At 45.2% G+C, this 25,983-nt stretch overlaps 1 long non-coding RNA gene across 5 annotated transcripts in view; it reads left to right on the forward strand.

Annotated features, from left to right (window-relative positions):
• LOC103693133 (uncharacterized) overlaps nucleotides 1-25,983 on the forward strand; it is a 52,898-nt gene that overhangs the window by 20,262 nt on the left and 6,653 nt on the right. For 3 of the 5 annotated variants that reach the window (XR_010054212.1, XR_010054211.1, XR_010054209.1), the window contains exon 2: nucleotides 5,758-5,894. This is a non-coding gene — a long non-coding RNA (uncharacterized LOC103693133). Of the gene's footprint in view, nucleotides 1-15; nucleotides 5,895-25,983 lie in introns of those variants that run through there. The other 2 variants (XR_010054210.1, XR_005488279.2) reach the window with 2 other exon arrangements.

A 25,983-nucleotide genomic window follows, 5' to 3' on the forward strand; every position in this document is an offset into this window, starting at 1 on the left:
ACTCTATGTATGTAAGTATGTATTATGTAGTATGTAGTATGTATGTATGTATGTATGTATGTATGTATGTATGTATGTATGTATGAATGTATTGAGACAGGATCTCACTATGTGCTCCTAGCTGTCTTGGAACTCACTATGTAGCAGGGCTGCCCTAGAGCTAACAGAAATCTGTCTGTCTCTGCCTTCCTAGTGCTGGGATTAAAGGTATGCACTACCATACCCAGCTTTGTGTGTGGTAATTTTAAAAGACCCACCTTTAACTCTGATATTTTAAAATTTTTAACTGTGTGTATACATGTGTGTCTGTGGGGCATATGGACAAGTGAATGCAGTTGAATACAATTGCCAGAATAAGATGTCAAGAGCACTGGTCCCAGAGTTGTAGGCTGTTGTGTGAAACCCTGTGTCAATGCTGGGAGCCAAACCTGGGTCCTCTGCAAGAGCAGATGGCTCTCAGCCATCTCGTCAGGTCTAAAGCTCCAATATTCTTTTCTCTTGATCTAGTCTGCTGTTCAAGCTTTCAATTGTTTTGCTTTTTTAAATCTGAATTAGTAAGTCCTTCGCTTTTGTGCCGATTCTCTTTCCAGAGTCTCTCCTCCTTTGCTGATTTTCTTGTTCATATGCTGAACCGTCTTCCAGACTTCATTGGACCATTGATTTGTATTGGCTTGATTCTTAACAGGCTTTTCTGAAAGATCTTCTTGAGTTCTTGATCAGGTATTTTACTGACTTAATCGCTTTTAGAATACCCTACCAGCATGCCATGTTACATCTTTCCCTGCATTTTGTGTCCCTAAAGCAGACTTGATGTATCTGGTTGGCTTTCTTAGTAAGGGGCTTTCTCCCAAAGACATGTCTTGGGGCTTGGTTTGTTCTGCAACGCTGAGTTTATCACTAGGTTGGTACAATTAATATGATCTCTTAGGAGTATCTTCGGAAGCTGTGGTTAGCGTCTTTGGGCAAGCATCTTTGGAGGCTGTGGTTAGTGTCCTTTGGCACAGTGCCTACTGTACTGAAGTTAGAGAGACCCACTGTCTGCAAATCGTTCAAGGTGAGGACAGGCTAACAATTCAAGCAGGTGTGGCGAGAAGAGCTGTGAGAGAAGCACACCCCATGTAGGCACTTCCACAGTAGGTGCAGAGTGGCCTGAAGAGACCAATGGGGTTTTCTCAGCTGCTGCTAACTCAACAGGTCTCTGGTTTTACCTGCTCTGGTAGTGCAGTCTTGAAGCACTTGTCTCCTGGTTAGGTACTGGTACCTGTCCAAGTGCTTCATTGGGAGTCTAGGGGGTAGGAATCACAGCACCTACTTTGTGTCACCTATCCTGGGCCTTGTCAGCAGTGGGTAATTAAACAAGGAACCTGCACAGGTGATGTGGTAATAAAGTTTGTGTTATTCTCTACTGCTACTGTGGGTGTCCCTGCCTGGGAGTGAGGCCTTGGACTGCCCTCGTTTTGATGTCTGGGATGGGGTGTTGGCTGAGTTTTTTTCTTCCCTCAATTCTTAACTGTTTCTAAATTTTTGTGTATGGGCATACGTGCTTGTAACATTGTATCTGCAGTCAGAAAGCTGAGAGGCGAATGCTGGTGCTCAGCAGCCCAGGCAATGACACCATCTACATTCAGGGTGGGTCTTCTGACCTCAGTCAAACCTCATTACAGAGTCCCTCACAAAAGGTCCAAAGGTGTGTCTCCTAGGTGACTCCAGAACCTGTGACAATCAAGATAGCCATCACAAGAGAAGTGGGCAACGGAGTGACTTGGCCATAGAGCCCAAGGGACCAGGGAGCCTGGGTTTCGGGTTAGGTCTCAGTGCTACTAGCCTGAGTCTATGACTTTAACACAGATGGCCCAAGCGAGACCTCCCCGTGAGCCTTGGTGACCACCTCACCTAATAGAGTCAGAGACAAAGCCCTGTCTCGGCCTTCACCACAATTTAAAGTTACCTTCTCATGAGCGGAGCTCAGCAGCACCCTGCAGCCAGCAACCGTGCAGACGCCCTCAGCTCTGCACTCAGCAGACGAGAGAGCCCTTCCTTCCAAATGGTTTATACTGAAATGTAAATGAACGAGGGACATAAAAAAAAAAAAGAGGGAGAGGAGGGAAAAAATGAAAATAGATTTAAGTTCTTGCCTTTTAAAATTTTTATCATTTCCACCAGAGCTGACTGTTTTTGTTTAATCTCGCCATTCTTTTTCTTCTTCCGCCGGTGCCATTTTTCTTAGGGATATGCAAACTTTATTAGTTAGCTCTCCTTTCAAGCTCAGTAGGTTTCTGTGTTTGAGAATTGGGAATCAGGTACTTTTACTGTTAGCCCCAGGGTGGATCTGAGCAGGAGGAAGCTTTATGAATAATCAGGGCTGACATTTGTAGCGTTGGCGCCTTCATTATAAATATTGTTGAGGGAGCTGTGACCACTGTGGGCACCCATGGAACAGAGTGGGCAGGGGAGCGGCAGCAAGCCTTTGATTTCAGCTCTTTCCTGGTTACTGCTTCACTTCTGACCCTGGTGTTGACAGGTCTCTTAGATTTGGCTGCCTTTTTTTTTTTCTTCTTCCCCCAGAAAGTTTCTCCTGTATTAGCATAAGTGTTTGGTCTGCAGGATGCTGGGTTCGTCTGCACGTCTCCACAACTCCGAAGGCTAAGAATCATAGTTAATATTAGTGCTCATGTCGCCTCCTGGAATCACTAATGAGTGCTGGGCTGCTCTGGGACCTTAACCGTTGGAATCCCATTGGATTCATTACAGCGTCGTGATGTGTTTCAAGGGGAAAGGGAACGATAGCGCCCTTCTCAACTTTAGTGAGTTCCCGAGAAAGATACCAGTGTTTCATGTGTGCAGTGGTGCCCCCAGATGTACCCCCCACTAATACCTGGCCATATAATTAGCAAATTGTTCCTCAGATGATTCATGCTTTCTTCTGTGTGTGGTGTTGCATGTATGTGTGAGCTTGTCTGTGTATGCAGGTGTGGAGGGCAGGGCTCCACACCAGGTGCCTTCCTTTATCCCCGTCATCATCATCATCACTACCACCATCATCATCACCACCACCGAAACCACTGTTACTTTGAGATAAAGTCTCTCACTGAATTTGGGCTGTCGTGACTAGAGTGACTAGCTGGTGACAGCCTCTTCTGCCCATCTCTATCCTTAGCACTTCAATCACAGGCCCATGTCACCCCAACTGGCTTTTTACATGAAAGTGGAGGAACCAAACATAGGCCCTCGGGCTTCCACAGCAAGCACCTTACCCACTGGGCCGTCTCTCTTGCCTCCAGATTCACGTTATTTATTATTTTCTTTTGTTATTTATTTTGATTTCATGTGGATTGATGTTTTGCCTGCATGTGTGTGTGTGTGAGGGCACAGGATCCCCTGGAGCTGGTGTTATAGACAGTTGTGAGCTGCCATGTGGGTGCTGGGAATTGAACCCAGTGCTCTTAACTTCTGGGACATCTCTCCAGTCGCAAGATTCATGTTATTTTAACAGAGTTTCCATTTTTCAAATGGGGTCAATAAACAAGCTTGAATTTATACGTCACCAGTAAAACATGACAAGTTTCTTGCCCTCCATCCCCAATTACTTTGTCTTCTATCCATCCCTAACACATTCACCAAACAGTTACCCAGCTGGATGCCCAGGTCATTGTCCCAATAGCCTAAGAGGAATGTACTATTGTCATTCTGAGTTCTATAAATCCAGGCTGGGGAGAGGGGGCTTTGCCCAGGGCCCCCCCCCCCCGGATGAGTTAGGCTTGAAGTGCTGAGCCTGAATTCAGACCACGTACTCTCTCAGCTCACCAAAGTTTACTAGTGTCATTTGTTAGTCATTTGCCCACTAATTAGCATTCATTTTATACTAGCATTGGGATTGCCAAGGAAACCAAAGCAGAAACACGAAGCTCAAATTCTGCAGTGGGAGTAAGTCCTCTTGGCTGGTGGCAATATTACTACATATCCAATGAAAAGATTGAAATAGGAACCAGGAGTAGGTAGGGCAAGCTGCCAGTCTCTGCAGAGCTCAAGGAAGGCTTCCTGGAGGAAGAGTTTATAGGAGGGAGGGGGTTTTTATTCACCAAGATAAGCAAGTACACCTTACCGAAAGGATGTTGACAGCAGATTTGAGGCAGACAAAGGGATTAGGGGATTTATTTTCTGGGCTTCTAAAATCCAGATAAGCCTTCAAGAATCTTCGACGCATGTATGTACATTGTGTGCCCGAGACTCACAATTCTTCCTTTGAAGAGCTTGCATGCAAGTAAGCATTTTTGTTCTGCTAGATGTGGGCCTCAGCAAGACAGTAGGAGAAGCCGGTCTGGGGGAGTCTTGGGAATTGACTTTGAGGTGAACGGAACTGAGATATTCAATACTGCAGATATTTGGCAGGAGCAGAAGAGGGTGGCAGCAGTCTGGAGTTTAGGAGAGGAACCAGGGCCAGGGATGCAATTCAGGAAACACTAACAAGCCAAGAAATACGTGGCTCAGATGGAGTATCCCATCCCAATGCCTCTTACCATTCTCCACTGTCTTCAAGCTGGATAGGGAGGCCAGTGCATTCAGCTTGTGGGGAGGGAGGGAAGGAGGGAGAGAGGGAGAGAGGGAGAGAGAGAGAGACAGAGAGAGACAGAGAGAGACACACAGAGAGAGAGAGTCCTAGCTCCTCTCACTTAATAATATTTCATAATCTTGTATGTTTTTATGTACATGTGTGTGGAGTGTACATGTGTGTAGAAGCCAGAGTGAACCTTGGATGTCATTCCTCAGGACAGCATTGAACTTGTGTTCGAAGACAGGTTCTCTTACTGCTTGGTAGTTGACAGTTTGGCCAGGCAGACTGGCCAGCAAACTCCAAGGATTCTCCTATCTCTGCCTGTCTAGAATTACAAGCAAAGGCCACCAAACCTGGCTTGTCCTTTGTTATGGTGGGTTTTTTTGTTTGTTTGTTTGTTTGTTTTGTTTTGTTTTTGTGGGTTCTGGGGATCAAAGTCATTTCCTTCAGCTTGCATTGCAACCATCTTACCAGCTAAACTATCTCCCTAGCCTCTTGGCTCCTTTCTGTCTAGGAGGAAGTGACTCAAGGCATAGTCACCTGAGAGAGTCTCAGCTAGGGATTCCCCAGATCAGAGCAACCTGGACCCCTGACTGGGAAAGAGAAAGATTGATTGTCATGGTTAGTGATGGGCCAGGGCAGTCTGTGTAACTGAGAGAGAGCCAGGAAGAAGCCCTCTCCAGGGCTCCCATCTCAATTTCTTCCCTCAGTTCCCTCAGTGTGGACTGTGACCTTGAGTAACTTGCTACTCCACCATATTGCTTTTGGCCTTAGAGTTTATTCCAGCAAACAAGAAGCAAACTAAAATCTTCACCAATTTTTTTCCCCTGGTCTGATAGTCTGGCGGTAGCTGAATTTAGAAGCTTAGGAACCAGTATTCTGAACGCAGTTTAGAACAGAATGTCTCTTAAGGTCCTAAGTTCACATGACTGATTTCCATGTGGGAAACCCTGCCCAGTGAAAGAGAATTGTATCTTAGGAGGCTGTTATCAAGTGCATCTGGAACACTGCCCAAGGATGAGGAGCTGGGAGTGGAAAAGCTTAGGTGATAGTTCTCAACCTTCCTAATGCCGCAGCCCTTTAAAACAGCTTCCCATGTTGTGCTGACCCCAACCAGAAAATTATTTTCATTGATACCTCATAACTGTAATTTTGCTATTGTTAAGAATCGTAATGTAAACATCTGTGTTTTCCTGCCGTCTTAGACAACCCCCGTGAAAGGATCATGAGGTCGAGATCCACAGGTTGAGGACCACTGGCTTGGAATCAGGCCTAGGATTGCACTCAAGGCAAGACCTCAGGAATTCAGATGGCCCTTCCAGTGCCAAGCTTCATGTTGGAGGTGAGGTTTTTGCTGAACCCTGGGCGATAGGAAAAGGGGCGAGTTGAGCTTTGATGAAAAAGTCTGCGTCTCTGATGAAAAAGAATCCTTGGTTCTTGGCTTCCATTCTGGTCATTGCGTCTTTTAAGACAAGCTGGGATGCATCAAAACACTGGTTCTCGGCCTTTAACCCAGCATGGGTTCTGTGACTGGTGGCACCCACAGTGCAAAATCCTCTGGGGAACTTCTCTTCTCAGGTTGTGCCACAAAATAGCATGGAAATGAGACACTCAACTCCAGGCACAGTTGCTATGGTAATTTGCCCTTCCTTATTTGTTATAAAAATAATGTTGTGGGGGGGAGTATGTGTATATGTTCATTCATGTGCATGTGTGTGCAAGTCCACAGGCCCACACATGGCGGCCTCTGTTGAAGCTGCTTATCTTTCTAAATTACTTTCCACCTTATTTTCTGAGTAAGGCTCTTACCAAACCTGGAGGTCACTCATTCGGTGAGGCTGACTGACCAGCAAGTCTCAGAGAACTGCCTGTCTCCACCTTCACAGATATTATATGGACTCTGGGGATCTGAACCCATGTTTTCACATTTCATGTTGAGGGCTTTATTCACTGAAACATCCCCCCAGTTCCCCAAGAAGAGTTGTTTTACAAACTCATAGTTGCAACCCATTGGTAAGAGACTTGATAGAAGTCTGAGGAATGGGGCATGTTTCGAAGGAGCAATTGGGATGTTGTAACAGATTTCAAGTATTTAGAGAGATTAGACATCCTATAAGAATCTGAGAACTATACGGCAAAACTGATGAGAGCAAGAAAGATACTTTGGAGATGATGTGCAAGGGTGATGAGCCCTCTTTAAGGGGGTGAATGTCCTATCCCCCGGGAGCTGATTTGGCAAAGGCTAGAAAGCCGGTTGTCATAGATGTCAGTAAGAAGACTCAAGCTGTTTGGGGGTGGTGGTGAAACAGCTGTGTTCTAGGCCCATTTGAAGGTCTGGGGAGAGAGCACCAGCTGCTCTTCCAGAGGACCCAGGTTTGGTTCCCAGCACCCACATGGTGGCCTACCACTCCAGTTCCAGGGGCTCTGATGGCTTCTTCTGGCCTCCACGGGGACCAAGCACGTGTGCGGCTTGTATACATACATGTAGGCCAATATTCAGACCCATCACTTTCGTTTAAATCTTAAAACCCATTTGAACTCTTAGTTTCTAAGGTTAACAGTCATTTCAACGAGTCACTGCTGGCACCTCACTAAATGCAGCAAATGCCAGATAGAATTTTAACGATCCGATTAATAACCAACAAATGAAACACTTTTGGTCTTTTTTTACTGTAGGAATTCCACTGTTCATTTTATGTTCAGAACTCCAAAGCAGAGAAGGTCCTGCCTCCGGAAGGGATTACAAAGCTGATTGTAGATTATTGGCTGTGCTTGAAAAGGAATCCTTGAAAAAGGAAGTTTCCAGAAGTTACTGCATTAGAACAAAGGAGTCCTTGACAATAAAGGGGAGTTAAGAATAAAGGAGTCCTTGGTATTTGTCAAGAGTTTATCTCCCCTCCCCCCACATCCCAGGCCTATGATAAATGATAAATTGTAAAAGTAAGTTTGTCATCTATTTACTGTCTAATGCTTTGGTATATCAAAGCCATGGGAATTGTAAAATTACCCATAGAAAGACTACAGGGGAAAGCAGCTCTGTTGTCCAAGGTTATCTCTCTCTGGGTGGTGCTTTCTCTTCATGTATGACTTTGTTCCTGTCGGGCCTGCCTACGTTTGTTTTAGGTGGTCTTTGGCTTTCAGATGTTTGCGAAAACAGTTTTCCTAACCTCAGAAGTTGAGATAGGCACCACAGCAAATATTTTTGATCGCATGGGTTTTTCTCTGCCGACCCAACAGAAGGCTGTCGTGTTTTTGTACAGCCAATTATTCTTCAGAGGTCTGTAAGATATTTAGATTTTGCGGTGGTAGAGTGAATTTGTGTCAAATATTAGGATTAAAATAGAAATAGGGCAGGTCACATGCACTGTGCTCTGGAGACTGATGGCCAAAGACTACTAAGGAATAATGATGAGTGGCATAGATAAGATAGAAAAGAAGGGGTCTTAAGAGGAAATGTCACCCCTCATGGGACTGCTGTCTTTTCTCATTGGGTTCCCAACACTAATCGGAGTGGCTACAACAGAAGAGTCACTCAACAAATACGTGGGGGAATGAATGGCTCCTACAAAAAGATAAGCCACACTAAGTTTCCATTATTTCACTTTCTGGGAGCATGCCTGTATGACTGATTGAATAGTCAAAATTTCAGTCATCACCCAGTTGTTAAATATTTAGGCTGCCAAGTCATTTATTTGACGGATGTTTGTCCCCTTGGAATTGACTGACTGCCTTGGCTCAGGGTAGACAAGGCATGAGTCATAAGTGTCTACTCTTGTCAGTCAATGGCTCCTTCTCATGCATAACCATGCTTGACTTATGTTGGTCCCATCAGGTACAAGCATAAATCACGACAGTCCAGTAATTGGTACTTCTACCTTTTCTGATTAGAATGATCTTCCTTTTTTCCCCTGATGGTTGGTGACACTGCACACTCAATGACTGAGTGTCACTGGCCAGAATGAAGTAGTTCCTTTTCCCAGGAAGACCTCAGAATAGGATGTGATACAGAATTGGCCTGAGGGCCTAACTGAGGTCAGCTAAGAGTGGATGTAGTTTCTAGAGCATGAATGGAGGAGAGTGGCTGTCCACTCGGAAAGGCTGGGCAAAGTTGGAATAAATGGGATGGACAGGCTCTATGGATGTCTTGGTGACTGCCTCCTGCCATTCCATAGGTTCCTGTCTTGTGTGGGGGCAAGGTTTCTACACAGCTGAGTAGGGTCCTCTCAACTACACAGTACAGGTGAGACTCCTTCCTCTTTCTAACAAAATTGCTATGGCATTGCCCTCTCATTGTTGGCTTGAAGAAGCTATGGGGTCATAAGCTCTATGCTTGTAAGGAAGCGACCCTGGGGACAAAGTGAGTGAGGGTAAAAGGGGTTATTCTGAGCTGAACTTTCAAATGAGAAGCCAGGCTTGGGCGATACCTTAGAGCTTCTATAAACACACGACAGCAGGAAAGTCAGGGCAGGGATCAGTAGGCAGGAACCTCGAGGCAGCAACTGACACAGAGCCAAGGAGGAGTGTTGCTTCCTGGCTTGTTCCTCTTGGTTCACTCTGATTCCTTATATAACCCAGGACCAGCGGCCCAGGAGTGGCAGCAATCACAGCAATTACTATGAAGAAAATGCACCACAGACTTGCCTACAGGAATATCTTATGGAGGCATTTTCTCAGTCAAGGTTTTTTTTTTTTCCCCCAAATGACTCTCGCTTGTGTCATGTTGGCATAGAACTAACAAAATCAGTTGACCTTGGCAGTGACTGTCGACAATAGTCAGGCAAACTGTTCCTGAACTGACTCACAAAACTGAGAAAACATAGCTGTTTTGCTCTCTTAAATGACGTGTTTATGTATGTGCCTGTGCCTCTGTATGTGTATGTGCATGCATGTGCACATGTGAGTGCAGGTGCCTGCGGAGGTCTGGAAAAGGGCATCAGTTCTCCTGGAGATGGACTCAGCTGGCTTTGAGTCACCCAGTATGTATGCTGGGAAGTGAACTTGGATCTTCTGGAAGAGAGTAGGGCTCTTAACCACTGAGCCGTCTTTCTGGCCCCAGTGACTGTTGTTTAATCTGCCATTTGAGGGTCTTTGTTATAGACCATGTGTATGCTCTTACATAATCTTAACTGTGGCATTGGTGTTCTGATGCCCACCTAGGAATCAACTGGAAGGGACCTATAGCTTCTTCTATAATAACTTCCTTGGACTAGCACACCTACATACTGACTGCGACTTGTCCAAATCCCTTGCTGGCACATCCAAAGCAAGAAGAAAAAGCTGAAATAGAGTCAAGGTCTTATTGTCATGCCTAGTTGTTTGCATACTTCAATTATTGACTTAGATGTTCTTATTGAGAGGAAATAGAGACATGATTAAGCTCTGTCACATGGTCAAATCCTGGACTTGTCTCTTGTCTGTGCATAGGCACTGTTTTTGTTTTTTGTTTTTTTTTTTTAAGATTTATTTATTTTATGTATGTGAGTACACTGTCGCTTTCTTCAGACACAGCACACGAGGGCATTGGATATCATTGCAGATGGTTGTGAGCCACTATGTGGTTGCTGGGATTTGAACTCAGTACCTCGGGAAGAGTAGTCAGTGCTCCTAACCACTGAGCCATCTCTCCAGCCCCCTCGTAGGCACTGTTTGATTAGTGCACTTCCTCCCCTCTATTATTCCCAGATCTTCTAGGTGAGTGATATAGACTTCCATGCCCACCAATGTTGGCTTAGTCACATAGTCTGCTTTGGTCAATGGAAATGACCCAGAGTTTGGAAATTATTTTTTGTTTTAAGTGTGTGTGTGTGTGTGTGTGTGTGTGTGTGTGTTACATCATCTGGCTGGCTAGCAAGCCCCCTGCCCCATGCCCAGATCTACCTCAGATCTACCTGTGTTTGCTCTCTAGGTCCTGAGGTCACAGGCTCCCTGCCTTTTGCTCTGGCCTTTATGTGGGTGTCAGGAATCAAACTCAGGTCATGATGATCACACAGCAAACACTGTAACACACCCAGCTATCTCTCTAGTGTAAGGGTTAGCAAATTTCTTTCTTCTCCCCACTCCCTTCACCGCCTTGGTTTTCTTTTGAGACATAGTCTCCGATAGCCCAGGCTGTCCTTGATATCCTTGTGTAACCAATTTTGACCTTGAACTCTGATCACCCTGCCTCTACCTCCTGAGGGATTACAGGAATACACTGCTATGCTTGGAATTGCTGGGATCAAGTCCATGACCTCAGCCATACTAGGTGAGCACTTTATCCACTGAGCTACATTCCCAGCCCAAGTCTGACAAATTTCTGCTCCTGCCTGATGCGATCGTGAAAGCACCCGAGGAATCTGTTTCCTTTCATCCTGAAGCATGGGATGAGAAGTATTTGGAGCACACCTGCATTTGACCAACTGCCTGGAGTCAATGTAGTCCCAGTCAGTAAAGATAAATGAATGAGAAGTGTTTCCATGCATGTTTGAGATATGGAGATTGTTATGCAGTTAGTGCAGTGATAGCTAATGAATTAAAAAATCCCAAGCCATCCCAAATCATCTGTCTCTATGATATAAATGAATCCAGCAATCACTTTACCCTTTACCCCAGAAATGAAAATGAAAATGAATGAATGAATGAATGGGTTTTCCCTCCAGCAGCAGTGTGTGTGGTTAGAGTTCCTTAGTTTCTTTCCGTTGAATATTATTATTTGGCATTCTCTCAGGTATATTAGTCGTTTTTCTATTGCTATGATAAACAACATGACTATATAAGAAGGAATTTATTTTTGCCTATGGTACCAGAGGGACAAAAGTCTATCATATTAGGAGGAATGCCAGCAAGCAGCAGGAACTGGAAGCTGAGAGCTCACATTTAAGCCTCAAGCATGAAGCAGAGAAAGCAAATGGGAAGTAGGTGAGGCATTGTACTCTCAAAGGCCACCGCTAGTGCCATACCTTTCACCACATAAACCTCCCCAAACAGCATCACCAACTGAGGACCAAGTGTTCAGATGCTTGCGACCATGGGGAGTAGCCCTCATTTAAACCACCACAACAGGGCTGTGTCTTTGAGAGGAGAAGGCCACACTGCTCTAAGTTAGAAGACAGATAATGTTAACTTGGTGTAAGAAATCCTGCATTCAGGAGAGGATTCCATCTGCGAAATGATGCCTTCTGGACATAGTGTGGCCATCAAACTCATGAACTCACTGCAACCATGGTTACCTGCATGGGATCCAAGCAACAGCATCCCAACAGGCAGAACTAACTGGAATCTCCTGTAAGCCCCGCCCTCTCTTTCAAAGCACCACTTCATCCATTCTCTGAAACCAGTTGTTTATTATTTCGAGGCTCTCTTCTCATTTCCCTGGCCTTCTGCATCCCCAGGAGATTCTGGGCAGCATCCATTTGAGATGGTGCCCTCAAAAATCTAAGATGAATTAGGTGTATTGTGTAGAGGTCACTGACTAGAACGTCTGTAGAAAAGGTACTGTGAAACCTGGAGAAGCAAGGTCCTCACTTTTAGTCTGACGGTAAATCAAGGTCTTGCCTATGTAAACCTCATAGACTCTTCAGCAAACTCAAGAGCCATTCCCTACCAAATCATCAGAAGGTTAAGAGTTTGGGGTTACCTGCCCTGCTTAAGTGGAAACGGGTTATTTGTATTCTGTGAATGAACAATTCAGATCTGACACGGAGTGACTTCTACTTTGTGTGCATTGACCTTAGTCTTGGTGCGAGGTTCATGCATGTGTGTAAATGCAGACGAACACTCAAAAGAAATCCATGCAAAGCCCCTGCTTGTTCTTCATCTCAGTAGGGACCCAGACACAGGAGCAGCCCTGGGCTCACTGACTGGCCGGCCAGCCTAACCACTGAGTTACAGATTCAGTGAGAGACTCTCCAAAAAAAGTAATGTAGAGAGAGAGGAAGACCAAGATGTCACCCTCTGACATCTACATAGATATGCACACCCCTACACACACACACACACACACACACACACACACACACACACACCACACCCGCATGCACACAAAAACACACAACACATAGGAAACAGTGTCTCCTCAGACCCCAGTAACTAGTGATACCCCCTCCTATCGCTGCACTTTCTGGGGGATGAATAGGTTTTTCTGATTTTATGACTTAGAACGGAAGGATAGGGTGCATTAAGGTGAACACATAAACCATGTGAAACACCTTTCAAAAACATTCCATGTGTTCAGTCCCTTGTCACTGTGATAAGATACTTGGCAAAGCCAACATTAGGAAGTGAACTCATGGAAAAGTAATGTCTGCAGTGACATCCATAACCAGTGAACAGCAGGAGTTAGCTGATCACATGACATCCACAGCCCGTGAACAGAGAAATGAACGTTGTGTTCAGCACCTCTTCCCATTTTCATCGAGTCCAGACCCCTTCTGTGGTGTTTGAATGAGAATGACTCCTATAGCCAAGTATTTGAATGCTTTGTTTTCCGTTAGTGGACCTGTTTTGGAAGGATTGGGAGGCTTGCCTTGGCCTTGTTAGAGACTGGGTGTTGGCTTTGAAGTTTCAAAAGTCTGCACCGTTTCCAGTTAGTTATCCCTCTGTCTCCCCACCCCCGCCTCTCTCTCTCTCTCTCTCTCTCTCTCTCTCTCTCTCTCTCTCTCTCTCTCTCTCTCTCTCCCTCTCTCTCTGCCTCATGGTTGTCTATTCATGTAAGCTCTCAGCTACTGTCCAGGTGTTATGCTTGCTTGCCTGCTGACATTCTCTCTGCCATATGCTCATGGACTCTAACCCTCTGAAATTAAATTAAATTTCCTAAATTCAATGCTTTTTTTTTTTTTCTGTCTTAGCCATGATGTTTGTCACGGCGAAAGAAAAGTAACTGCAACACCAACCCATGGGATGACCTCATGCATTTAGGGTGGGCCTTCCCCTTCCATTAACTCCCTCAAACACACCCGGAGGTTTGTTTCCGTAGAGAATCTAAATCCAATCACGTAGATAATGAAGTTTAACCATCCTGGTCCCGAAATGCATTTCAGTTTTGTGGTGGGATTTCCCCTGTTCCCTCAGTGTTTCAGCTTCACATGACAGTTCATGTTTCCTGGTACTCTGATAACTGCCTCTCTCAGTGACTCAGTTGCCTTGAATGAGTTGCACGGATGGTCGGTTTTAAGTCAGCTTGCCACAATTAGAAGCACCAGAGTAGGAAGCCTCATGTGAGGAATCTGTGCGGGAGGGCCCACTCCAAGTGTGGGCAGCACCTTCTGGTAGCAGCCCAAATAAAGTGTGGCAGGGCAGAAGGGAGACTAGCTCCTTTTGCAGGCTTGGCCTTCCGTTCTGTTCTGTTCGGGGCTGAGTTGACGCACCATGACGCAGCAGCTGCCGATTCCTTCAGGGACAGGGCCAGCATTCCCAGGCTTCCTTCACTGACTGAAGTTAGTGGCTCTCCAGCAACTCTCTAGGTTCTAGGTGCCTGATTGGGACTTCTGAGGCACCTAACCTCATGGACTGAACAGCTCCTGGGTTCTCAACTGCTACTACTATTTTGAAATAAACTGATTTAATAAATTCTCTCCCCTCACTCCCTCCCTCCTCCCTCCCCCTCCCCCTTTCTGTCACACACACACACACACACACACACACACACACACACACACACACACATACACAAACACACACACCCCTCACGCCTCCCCCACCATGTCCCATCAGTTCTGTTCTAGAATCCCGTGTGGATTCTCGGGGCTTCATCTCCATCACTGGGAGCTAGATCTGTTTTCAGATGTAACTGGCAAAGCAGTTCCAGGCTGGGTGACATCAAATGGAGGAGCCATGGAGATGACTGCCTTGAAAAATGGTTTTGGTGGAAGCATGAGATTAGCATTTTAATTAAGGTCTTCACATCCGCTAATGATCTCATTTGCTTCTATAAACAGATGACAACAGTGAGAAAATATCTTAAACTTTTCATCTCTTTTCCTTGTTTCTCTTCTCTCTCTCTCTCTCTCTCTCTCTCTCTCTCTCTCTCTCTCTCTCTCTCTCCTTTTTGGCATATTGGCGGGTTTGGGTAAACATAGGATGGCTATCACGGAACTCAAGGATTTGATGCCTTATGTTTGGCCAGCAGTCTTAAAGCTCCTTTTCCTAGGCTAGTCCCCTCTTGTTTGCTCACTCTTTCTCATCTATAAAACAGGGAACTGTGACCAGAGGGCTGGTTATAATGTTTCTTGATAAACCTTCGTCAAGCAATGTGCTGTTGCGAGTAATGGGCTCCATTCATTATTAGCCCAGTTGATTTTCATTTACACTTGGCTCTAACAATTAGCTTGAGCAGGTGTGAAGGTGATGGAGGGGCTGGGACGCCCAGAGGTCAGCCTCGGCTAGCTGTGATAAATGAACCATTATTATCAGCAGTGAAAGTTGTTCTTTACGCCTGTCAGCAGCAAACAAAGGGACAACATATCTCACATAAATTCACTTTTCAGAGCTGGCTCTGCTGTAGGATAGAGGTTTCCCTTCTAGGTCCTACAGGCAGATGACAGGAAGGTACAGAGACCACATGAGTGGAGGGGTTGTCATGGTGGATGAAGGGAAATTGGGGGGTTCCGTTGGGTAACTCTGGAATGCTCACTCATTTTGGTATAAATCTATAATCTGCCTTAGTGGGTGATGGAGGTCCTGCCTGGGCTTAAGGATTAGGGAGTAAAACAGTGTTCACACAGGGTCTCTAGAGGTCTGGAGAGAGTACACTATGGACTGACACATGGTTTAGAATATTGCTTCATCATGGAACATTTCTACATCCAATGAGGAGATCATTCAGCTTCCTCAGCTTCTTCTCTGCACCCATTTTATACGACAAGACAGACTTAAAATCCAGGAAGGTGCATTGCTGCCCACAGAAAGAATGGGTGCTATGGTGGTTTGAACAGGTATGGCTCCACAGACTCAAGTGTTTGACTGCATGGGTGTGTACCATAGGGTACAGTGGCACTAATAGAAGGTGTGGCCTTGTTGGAGGAAGTATATCTGTCATGGTGGGGGTGAGCTTTGAGGTCCCTATGCTCAAGCCACACCCAGTGTGGCACAGGTATTTTTCTGCTGCCCGTGGATCAAGATGTAAAACCAGTGCCAGGCCTGCCTGGATGCTGCCATGCTTCCTGCTATAATGACAATGGACTTAACTTCTAAACTGTAAGCCAGCCCCAATTCAATTCCTTTATTGCCATGGTTATGGTGTGTGTTCACAGCACTAACACCCAAACTAAGACAGGTCCCTAGGTACCCTGGGCTCGGTGGAGGTGAATGACCTGTATCTGAAGCCACTTTCTGACTCAGCTATGCTAGACCCAGCTACTCAGTGTGTACGCTCAGAGGCGAAGCAGTCAGACGAGAGAGGTGGTGACTGACCATCAGTGTCCATGTGCCAGCGGCTCTGTGACAACTTGTCTCTGGTGTGTCAGTGTTGGGGAAACCATGATGGAGTGGACATTTGTGTTACCTTACAGTCTCTGTAGCGAAGTCTTGATAGCTCCGTGGGCCTGTGTTTGCAGATGGGGCAGCGAGGAGGCAGTTAAGGCTAAAGGAGGTCACAGACTGGGAAGTCTGATACCGGAGGATTACTGTTCTCATAGGAAGAGACAGGACGTCATACATTCTCTTCCCCCAGGGTGTGACCTCCCAAAAGGCATTGTTGAACCCTCTCCACATTTGCTGGCTTGTTAGTCCTGGAAATCTGTGATGACTGATCTCGATTGGATTTTGGATCATTATGGAAGTGAATCTCTGGGCATGTCTGTGAGGGTTTCCATAGATTAGGTTAAGTAAATGGAAGATTGACTTTCAATGCGATGTCACCACTTCATGCATTTGACCGTGCCTCTTGTTCCTGTCACTATATCTTCTCCACAAGGATGTTCTGCACCTTCAGATTGTGAACCCAGTAAAGTTTGCCTTCCTTGTTGCCTGTGTCATATGTCTTGTTACATAATGAGACATGTCACAAATGCAAACCCTAACCTCAAGACCATGTGACATTGGTATATACCATGTTACATTGGTTATTAGCTGTAAAGGATAATCATACTACAATCCACAGATCCAGAGAGCCTAAGTAGCAAGGAGGATTTAAGGGGGTTGGGGGAGGGGGATGCAAAGATTTCCCTGGGAAGGGAAAATAAAATAGGTTTTGAGGGTGAATTGTGGATGGGTGGGGACAAGAACAGGAGGGATCAGGTGTGAGGGTGATAGAGGGAGTACTGGTAGAGGACATTTTGGGGGCCATGTAGAAACCCAGTGCAGTGGGAACTCCCTGGAATCTATGAGGGTGACCCAGGGAAGACTCCAAGTAAAGGGGGATATAGAGCCTGAATTGGCCATTTTCTGAAATCATGCAAGGCTTCCAGTAGAGGGAGTGGGACACAAGTACAACCACAAAACTTTCAAGATGTGCTAAGGTAAAGGTGGTGTAGAACTTGTGGGAGTGGCCAACAGATAACTGGTCCAAGTTGAGACCCTTGCTATAAGAGGGAGCCCTTGCCTGGTACCACCTGGAGGACCAGAACGGCTTTATCCAGCCACTGATGGAAACGGATGCAGAGACCAATAGCCACACAATTAGACTGAACCTGTAGAATCCTGAAGGGGAGGAAGGATTGTAGGACCAGAGGGGTCAAGGACACTACAAGAACATGAGTGGAAAAACCAACTCACCTGGGCTTATAGGGGCACATGGAGATTAAACTGACAATCAGGGAGCCTGTCTGGGTCTGAGCTAGGTTCTCTGCATCTATGCTATGGTTGTATAGCTTGGTGTTCTTGTGGGATTCCTATCAGTGGGGACAAGGGCTTTCTCTGTCTCTTTTACCTGCTTTTGAGACCCCTTTCCTCCTACCAGATTGCCTTGCTCAGCCTTGAGATGAGGGTCTGTGCCCAGTCGTATTGTAGCTTGTTATTCAAGTTTGGTTGATATCCTTGGGAGGCCTGCCCTTTTCTTAAGGGAAACAGGAGGAGGAAGAGTGGTTCTGGGAGAGGGGAGGGGTAGAGTCCTAGAGGAGAGAAGGAGGAACAACTCTGATGAGGATGTCCTATATGAGAGAAGAAGAAAGAGAAACGATAAAGACCCATGTGACACATATTCTGCTCAGTCTGGTGTTTTCTAAGACATCCTGACTGGATCTGAATGGGAACTCAGGGTCCCGCTGGGGCGTGAGTAGGACTTGACTCTGAACTTGGTTTTATGATGGCTGTGCTGAGACACCAGGGAGTCACAATGAGGAACTTTCAGCCCTGAGCCTGTGTCAGACACACTGCAGAGTCATTCCTGACTCTCTGCTCCCTGGGTTACTGCCTGACTTCAACCTTTTTCCACCCACCGTCCTCCTATCTCCTGAGATAGTTTTACATGATCCTTAACAAACAGGCACACAAAACAGTTAACAAACGAGTCAAACATTTGCTAGTGATAAAATCACAAAGAAACTTATTTTAAAATAGTTCTTTGGTAGACAAATCCTTTTGCCATCTTGAGGATGAAAGTGCTTGGTTCTCATGACAATTAGATCTTGGCTGGTTGTTTAATCCAGCAGGATGTAGCATCTCTTCAACAGTAACAATGTTTTATCAAACCAACTTGACAACCCAAGAAGCTGCTTTAGAAAGCAAACACTGTAACAATGCTGTCCAACTATCGGCTAATGCGGGCTCAGTCTGATGCACACACTTTGCCAGCACTCTGTAGGCAAAGGCAGGTGAATTTTTCCAGTTTCAGGCCAGACAGGTGTGTACAGTGCTATCTTGTCCAAACAACCAAAAATTGTTCAAATTTGATACTTCTGTGTGAAGGATGGACAGTAGGACCGTATGAAATGCTACTTGTTACACATTTGATTTGATTTTAACTTCTGATTACTGCACATTCAAAAACCTTTACTGTTGCCAAGAGTTTCACGGGCACCAGATTTAGCTACACAGGTACCCCAGGAGGGTCTTGATGCACAGATCCACAGTTTAAAAAGAACTTTCTGTCCCGGGAGAGGGGTTATTCTATGGCATCAATGTATTCCCTGAACTCTCTGAGCTGGTCCATTGTAAAATAAGTTCATATAGTGTTGTCATGACACTACACACACACACACACACACACACACACACACACACACACACACACACACACACGTAGATAAAAAGTAAAGCAACTCACATTTGCTAACAACGACCATCAAGTGGAAGTAGGAGAAAGCCCGAAGGAGGAACCATGGGAAAAAGGAGGATCAGCTACAAACATGTGATCAGGTGATGAATGTTCTCCAGAAAATCTGCTGACACACAGAGGAAGACTGTGACAGAACACGTTCACGAAATATTAAAAACGACAAGAAGGGGGAAAAATATCAAACTTGGTCTGGGGAGGTGCTGCAGTGGGTCATGCAAATCTAAGGTCCTGACTTCAAATCTCCAGCACACACATAACCTGCTGGGAGCAGGTTGAAGCAAAAAGAAAAAAAAAAAGATTTTTTTTTTTTTTGGAAGCTGGGGACAGAACCCAGGGCCTTGAGCTTGCTAGGCAAGCGCTCTACCACTGAGCTAAATCCCCAGCCCTGAAAGATTTATTTATTATGAATTTTTGCATGATTTTATTTTAGCACTTTATGAGTATTATTATTGGTCATAGAACATTTGGCATTGTAAACTGTATACAAAGGCATTTAGTGTTCCTTGGGTTACATACTCGATCTTTATAAAGATGCTAGTGAACATTTCCCTCCGATGCCAAATCTGTGAACATTAAATGATCTTGACAGACTCTTATCTTTGGTCATTAGCCCATTCCTTAAGACATCCGGCCTCAGAAAAGATGCTTCTTTATCTCTTGTCTGGTTTCCGTCAGAGAATGTCGGCGCCGGTCCACTAACATCCTTTCAGGTCACTTGTGAGCTACTCCTTATCGGGTATTCAACATGTGTAAGAAAACGTCACTTATATGTCCCAATTTCTTTCTATGCCCCTTCTTCCTCCTCCCCCATCTTCCTCTTCTCTTTCCCTCCTCTTCCTCTCTTCTTCTTCCGCCTTTCCCTCTTCTGGGGCCCAATGACATGCCCTAGGGATTAAACCAGGACCCCTTGTATGCTTTTGGCTTTACCACTAAGCCACGCACACAGCTAGCCGCCGCCATTTAGCTTCTAACATACATATTTCAAAAGCCACAAGAGCATCATGGGAGTCGCACGTCACTTCATAATAAGTCTGGGGATAAGAATAATACTGGGTTGCATTTGAATACTGTAAAAAACAGAAGGCCCAACAGTCTCCTGCCAAATACTTATTTTAGACTCTGAGATTGTGTGAAAATAACATGGAGCAATGCTCAGAAGGGAATTGGGGACAGGAAGGGTTGAGAATGTACTACTACAGCAAATTTTCTCCATAGCCAAAAAAAAAAAAAAAAAAAAAAAAAAAAAAAAAAAAAAAAAAAAAAAAGAATATCCTGGCAGTCTTTGAACACCTCAAGGCATCCAGGAAGTGTTTTTTTGCAAAGGGCTCAGAAGTTGATTTGTTTGATAAAAATCGAGATCGAGGTACAGGGAATAATGAGGTCAGACAGTGTGTGCTAATTAGAAGTTGAACGAACAGGGCAACAGACGTGAGTTTTTATTAATTTTCATGGGAAATCACTATGCAAGAAGAAAGCTTTTCTCGCTCAGCTGTTTTCATCCGAGTTCTGCCTCAAATGCTCTATCAAGGAGCAGGAGTTTTGTACAGTTTGACGCACCCAGCCTGAACATGCGTGAGCTATCGGCAGATCATTTAGTCCTTGTTGGGGAGATGGGTCCCCACGTGAAGAGGAGTTAAAGGAGCAAAGTCTGTCCCCAAAGAACCAAGGAACCGAATAGAAGGAAATTATCTGCCAGCGCCTCCCTCTCTATCTACCTGTCTTCAAACCTCTTGAAATCAAATTCATTAAAGTGTGGCAAGAGAGTCAGAGATACCGGGTGGCTCAGAACCCCAGAAACACATGGCTTTCATTCTTCTTCCTGATTATTCAGTCTGCTTCAGATGAGAAAATATTGATGGTAGATATGTTAATTCTAACAGTGCACTCGCAGAAGGGATTGTGTCTTGCCCACAGCGCCTTTTAAAATTCCTTAGCTCAGAGCCTTTTCCTTGGCATTGAGATAAAATAGTCCATTGTGATTTTACCATTCAGAAAATCCCCAGAATAGCAGGAAAGACTGCAAACGAGAAAATGTAAAGAAAAAAAATAGTCAATTGTGACTGTCATTACAGCGACTTCTTAAAACCCATCAGTACATTCGCCCTCACATCTTGTAGGGAACTAGCAAAGAAGAGAAATCCAAGGCAGAACCCCCTGTGGAACTGGGACATCCCCAAATGGTCTGCATCTAATTGGTGTCTTCTTGGGGCTCTTTTTTTTTCTTCCTCCTGTGGAAGCACTTGATTGATATTAGCTGCCAGGGAGCTGGTGTCAGCCATCACAGAACTACTTAGCTATCAGGATTGAAATGGCTGCATTTCAAGTGGGCACACTCCAGTCAACTATGTGAGTCACACAGCACATTTGAATCCTCGTAGATCTTAACACCTCCGGAGATTCACTTCCTGGGCTGTTAACTACATCTATTACCCCACTACTCACGTCCTTGCTGCTCAGTGGCTGATGCCTGCTAATTGCTCCAGGTGAGCTTTCTTGCCTCTGCAAGACGGTCTTTCCAGCACATTGAAGAGGGGACAGTTATATATTTTCTTTCTTTGTTTCTTCCTTCCTTCCTTCCTTCCTTCCTTCCTTCCTTCCTTCCTTCCTTTTCCTTCCTTACTTTTCCTTCCTTCCTTCCTATTCCTATCTATCTATCTATCTATCTATCTATCTATCTATCTATCTATCATCTATCTATATCATTTTTAGACAAAGTCTCATGCACTCTAGGATGGCCTCATGCACATCTGTAACTGAGGATGGCCTAATCTCTCAAATGCGGGGATCCCAGGCAACTGTTGTTATCTCCAGGAGTTTTCTTTTATGTGGTGCTGAGGCTCGAACTAAGAGCTTCATGCATGCAAGACAAATGAGCTACCTCTCCAGCCCCAAATCTTACACTATCACATGTGACTCACAGTAAAACACTTTTGAGCTTCAAGGTCCCCCGGGGATGGAAGGCACGTATACATAAATAAATGCATGGTGACAATTTTTTTAAAGAACACCTATACAATGCAGATGTTTCCAAGAAGTATGTGTAAAATGTTTCGTCTTGTTTTATTTAAACATCCAATCCTATCTTTTTCTCACTCCAAGAGGAATTGAAGGAAGTTATCTAGCCCCTAAGGGCTTTTCATTAGAGAGCAAAGGATGCACTTTCTCAAGTAGCTGAAGTCTGCGCTTCCTATAATCTCACCCTGGTTACTCAACACTAAAAACTAGATCTGCCTCCCTCCGCCAGGAATTTCTTCTGTTACTTCTTAAAAGGTTCACTGCAATATATTTATCTATCCCAAAGCAATGACTTTAGATGTAGGTAATTTCTGTGATGACATATGGGAAGAGGGACTCCTCAGTGAAGGACTTAAAGAGTTCCCTCCATCAGATGGCCATGTCTGCAGGGCATTTTCTTGAAGCTAATTGATGTAGGGAGACCCGGCCCACTGTGGGCAGTGTCATTCCCTAGGCAAGTGTGCTTGAGCTGTTCAAGAAAGCTAGATGAACGTGATCCTGGGAACACACCAGTAAGCATCCTTCATCCTTGGTCTCTGGAAGGGATGGAGGTGGGACTCACTGAGTGTTACAGAGCAAGTGAACAGGATGAACCAAGTTTTTCATGTTTAGCTTCTTCCTTCCATACACACTGCTTCTTCTCTATGAGCTGCTTGTCTTTCAGCCCCAGCGAGGCTGCCCAGGACTCACTCAGGGGGTCCCCATGTCAGCACCTCCCAACCCCATTCCGCCTGCCTCCCAGGATGCTCTTGGCCAGTTCCTGCCCTGAGTTCTTCCTGTCCTGCTTCCCTCAGGGATAGACTATAACCTACAAGCTGAAATAAACCCTTTCTTCCCAAGCTGCTTTTATCACAGCAAGAGAAATGATTTAGATGTGGACTGTTCCTCTTGCCTTGTAAATTTCCCAGTACCAATCTGCAGCCAAGACTAACTCCCTCTCCTGTCCCCAGCCCCATGGCAAGTGTTCAGCTACTTTCTAGCATGAGCATTTTTCTTTTTCTAGTTATTTAATGTGCTTATTCTTTTACATATATGTGTATATGTAATAAACTTTGATCCTATTTCCCACATTATCCTCTCTTATCTCCTTCCCTCTCCCATGAATCCCATCTTCTTCTCAATTTTCTGGGTCTTAAAAATGAGGCGTGGTCCGCGTGCCGCTCCTTGCTCCATTGCACAGTGCTTTCGAGATTCACGTAGGGCATAGCAAGCAACAGAGTTGAACATGCTTTTATAAGATTACAGAACATGCTTTATGATTTTATGATTTTTAGAGTTATGTGTGTGTGTGTGTGTGTGTGTGTGTGTGTGTGTGTGTGTGTGAGAGAGAGAGAGAGAGAGAGAGAGAGAGAGAGAGAGAGAGAGAGTTGGCCAGAAGAGGGTGTTGGACTCCCTGGAGCTGGAGTTGTAGGTGACTGTGAATCATCTGACATGGGTGCTGGGAACTGAACTTGGAACAACTGGGAGAGCAGCAAGCGCTGTTATTAGCTGAGTCATCTCCCCAGCACTGGCTGTGACTGTAGTTTTAAAAACATTTCAGCTGTGTTTTATTACCTGAAGTGTGGTCACCTTGGTGTGCTTGAAAACAAGTGACTGTCGGACGAGATACTCTGTAAGTTTCCATTACAATGTTAGTGCTATTCAGTTTAACTATTACCTGATCTCCTACCTGTAGACCTGTCAGTTTCAGGGATAGGTGTTAGGAAATTGCCTGTTACATTAGGGGACTTTTCTGCTTTTACTACAATTCGCCATTTTTGAAACTATGTTGTAAGGTGCATACATGTATTTTACCATTACGTAATGTCCTTCTCATTTTGGTAATTTTCTTTCTTGGAAGTTGATTTTGTCTGACATTATTGTAATTAATGTAGCAGCATCTTTAATGTGTTTTGATCATATCCACCTCCCCCTAAATACTCCCAGATTCACTCACCACCTTCCTGCTCTTTCTAACTTCGTGTCTCTCTCATTTTGAGTCACCCACAGACTCAAATTCGTGCTGCTCATTGGCATCAATTGTCAATTGCTTTTCAAAGGTTGGGCCTCAAGAGCCCCTCCTCCCTCCATGATAGAATATCAGCTGTCTTGATCTTGTGCAGGCAACTATGGCTGCTGTGAATTCTTGAGTACAGCTGTCCTGTCGTGTCTTGAACACCCCCCCCCCGCCCCCGGGAGCTGTGATAGTCTTTCTGCCGAGTTTTCTGTGATGGTCCCTGAACCTTGGGACCTGAACAATTCATAGGTACTTATTCCCTTCATATTGAAGAGTTATGAGTTCCTGCTGCAACAACTTTTGATTGATGTTGGCATGACATCCCACTGTTATTGCAGTCCTCAGCGTCCATAACTGGTGTGGTGGCACATCCCTGTGATCAAAGTACTCTGCAGGCAGAGGCAGAAGGATCGGGAGGTCGAGAGCGTCCTCAGCTACACAATGACTTTGAGGCCGGTCTCAGCTACAGGAGAGCCTGTCTTGAAAATAAATAATAAACAACAGTAGACAATGAGGCTTTGTGGACAACATTATTACAGAAACCATAGGCCATGGTCAACTAACATCTCACCTCTGTTGGAACAAAGCTTGATGTTAGTGAGGTAAGAGTCCCTGGGAGGCTATGAGAACTGATAGGTGCTGTGACTGCAGGCAGACATGTTTTGTGAATCTCTGTGGAGTGGATACTGCATGGTGGGTCCATGCTTCAGTAGCCCTCCAAGTGAAGGGTGGATGTCCCCTGTCGAAACCTTGAACCAGACACGGACGCCACTGATGCCAAAACCGTATTAGCCCCACCTGGGGTGGAGGCAAGCTCTTCTTGGCCCTGAGCCTCTGCTTTCTTTTCTTTGCGAGGAGGGGGATCATGATGAGTGTCCTTTCATGGTAATTGTAAGGACTAAATGGACTTCTGAATGTGCAATTGCTTGTTGATGATTCTAGCAGCAGTTATAGCCTCTGTTTATTAGCTCAGGCGTAATGAGTGGCTGGAGAGCTGGTCTGTGTCAAACATACTCAGGTCAGACAGTGTTCTAGAGATTCCGGTGTAGTGAGAGAAGATGTGCAAAGCTGGCGTGTCCTTTACTTTTGCCTTTGTGATAAAGACAATGACGAGAGGCACCACATGGAGGACAGGGCTTGTCTGCCTTACAGGTCACAGTCCAATTACTGAGAGAAGTCAAGGCAGGCAACTGGGGACAGGAACTCAAGAAGCCATGAAGGGACACTTCTTACTGGCTTATACACTGTACCTTACTCCTCCTTTCTTATACAACCCAGGACCACCTGCCTAGGGGTGGCACCACTCACCCCTAGTGGTGGGCCAGGCCATCTTACATCAATCCTTAATTTAAAAAAAAGAAGGTCCCAGAGACTTGTCTACAGGATAGTCTTATGGAGGAATTTTCTCAACTGAAGTTCCCTCTTTCTAGATAACCCTAGCTTGTGCGAAGTAGACAGAACCCTTAAGCAGCATAAAGAGTTTACTTGGGCTTATGGTTCAGAGGGAGAGCCCATAATGTCAGGGATGGCACTGCAGCAGAGGACTAGAGCAGGAAGCTGGGAGACCACATCTCATACAGAAACCAGAGAAAGCTACCTTGAAGTGGAGTAAGACTATAAACTCTTAAAGCAAGTCCCAAGAGATGGACTTTCTTCAGCAAGGCTGCACCTTCTAAAGTTTCCATAACCTCCCCAAACAGTGCTGTCAAGTATTTAAATGAACGAGCCTATGGGAGACATTTCTCATAGAGGAGAGCTTCAGTTCGACTCGTGTGCAAAACATTTAAATGCCCAAGCCCTGAGCCATGGGAACTCCTGTGGGGAGAGGTTGAAATGGTACCCAAGTAACGAGATAAAATACAGTGACAAACACTGAAGTGACTGTTGCAGAAGGTGGTTATGCAAGCAAAACAACCACCATCTTTGTTCTATCGGCTGTGAATACATCAGCAAGCATCAATCATAGCCGAGCCTTCAGACTGCTGATAGTCCCTCCTGGAAGGAGACTCACTGGATTCTCTCCTGAGTATCCATCTGCTCTTCTTGGCCACTTGTCCACGACTATGTTCTAATTGCACACGGCCTCTGGGAGCAGGGAGGCTCAGGGAGGGAACAGTTACCTGAGGGAAGCCATTATTTGTGTGGGGTGGAGACTTCCCAGGGTGTCTGCTTTAGGTTATCATACTCCTGGCAGCAACCCCTCACCCATGCTTTCTAACCAAAGCCTAA

This window comes from Rattus norvegicus, chromosome 8 (genome assembly GCF_036323735.1).
Source record: "Rattus norvegicus strain BN/NHsdMcwi chromosome 8, GRCr8, whole genome shotgun sequence".
NCBI classification, from domain to species: Eukaryota; Metazoa; Chordata; class Mammalia; order Rodentia; family Muridae; genus Rattus; species Rattus norvegicus.